The following is a 1,548-nucleotide window of genomic DNA, read 5'->3' as shown; positions in this document are numbered from 1 at the left end:
TTATTCAAATTGAAGACAGACAGAAAGACAAACAGGCAGACAGAAAGAAAGAAAGAAAGAAAGAAAGAAAGAAAGAAAGAAAGAAAGAAAGAAAGAAAAAAGATAAAATTTATCCAAATATTTTGAGGAACTTCTAATATGGAAGAGGTCAAAAAAAAAATGTCACAAAAGCAATCTGGCAGCATCTTAGATCACATTTCTACAGAGAAAGACTTTTATTAAAAAAATTAATTAACAACCTTAGCTTGTACTGCAAGTGTAATTGCACGTATACTCAGCATATTTATAATTTACATAACTAGAAAGTGACCCTAGGTGACCAACATTGGATTCAATTAGTGTGGTTAATATCTTTATGGGCAGGAGGATGATGGGTTTGGGTGGGGCTGTGCTGTGATTGGTCAGGCACACGCGATCCAGTCCACAGATCAAAAGAGAGCACTTGATGAATGACTGGACCGAGAGTGGCAGAGGAGGGAGAGCTTTGCTGCTCCTTGCTTTGAATCATTGATCAAGGTCATTCTCAGTTCATTAATTTCGGCTGGAAAGGGCCTGCCCTCACTTTGTCAATTTAGACACACACACACACACACATACACACACTGAGCAAACAATTCATGCTCAGTTCTGTGAGACATTCAAAGTTAACTTATTGAGAAAGATCAGTGTTATGCTTGGAAACTGTAACTTCACACATACATAAAATGTGTGTTCACCACTAAGATTTTACCTTTTTATCAACACTTTGGCCAACCAGTTTAGTTTATTTGGTCTCGGTTTTGTAACCATGAAATAAAAGTAGAGGCCTTTTGAATCTGCATTTTAAAGTAATATAGCGTTTTGTTAGGAAAAATGGCACAGCCCAATCAGATCACAGCTGCATATGAGACATTTGCAGTGTTCCTTATTGCATCAGTGACATGTCAAGTCAAGTCGCCTTTATTTATATAGCTCTTTTAACAATGCAGGTTGTCAAAGCAACTGTACAGCATTAATTAGGAAAATAGTGACAATAGTAAACACTAATTTTCAGTTCAAGGCAGGTCACTGAATTCAGTGTCATCCAGCTCAGTTTAGTTTAAGTAGTATCGGAGTAATCAAGTCAACGATATTGCTGAAAACAAAGTGTCCCCAACTAAGCAAGCCAGAGGCGACAGTGGCAAGGAACCAAAACTCCATCGGTCTTTACTGGGGATCTGTCTCTGGGGCTCATCTAGTTGTCCTGGTCTCCACTGACATTCATGGCTGTCGAGGTCATCTCTAGGTTCTGATCCACCATCTGGGCTGGATCCGTACTGGATCCGGGTGACTGCAGTAACCATCTGATCTGGATACAGACTGGAACTGGTGGCTACGGTGACCTTGGAATAAGAAAAAAAACGACTGATATTAGCGTAGATACCATTCTTCTAACGATGTAGCAAGTACAGTTGTCCGGTTGTCCTAATTAATACAGCCTAACAATCCTTTAACCGATTTGAATATTAGAAATGTGTTAGTGTGTTATGTGTAAGCCAGGTTAAAGAGATGGGTCTTTAATCTAGATTT

This window comes from Sinocyclocheilus anshuiensis, unplaced genomic scaffold (genome assembly GCF_001515605.1).
Source record: "Sinocyclocheilus anshuiensis isolate Anshui unplaced genomic scaffold, SAMN03320099.WGS_v1.1 scaffold123, whole genome shotgun sequence".
NCBI classification, from domain to species: Eukaryota; Metazoa; Chordata; class Actinopteri; order Cypriniformes; family Cyprinidae; genus Sinocyclocheilus; species Sinocyclocheilus anshuiensis.
The sequence above is the reverse complement of the archived record's forward strand: the minus strand, read 5'-3'. Positions refer to the sequence as shown.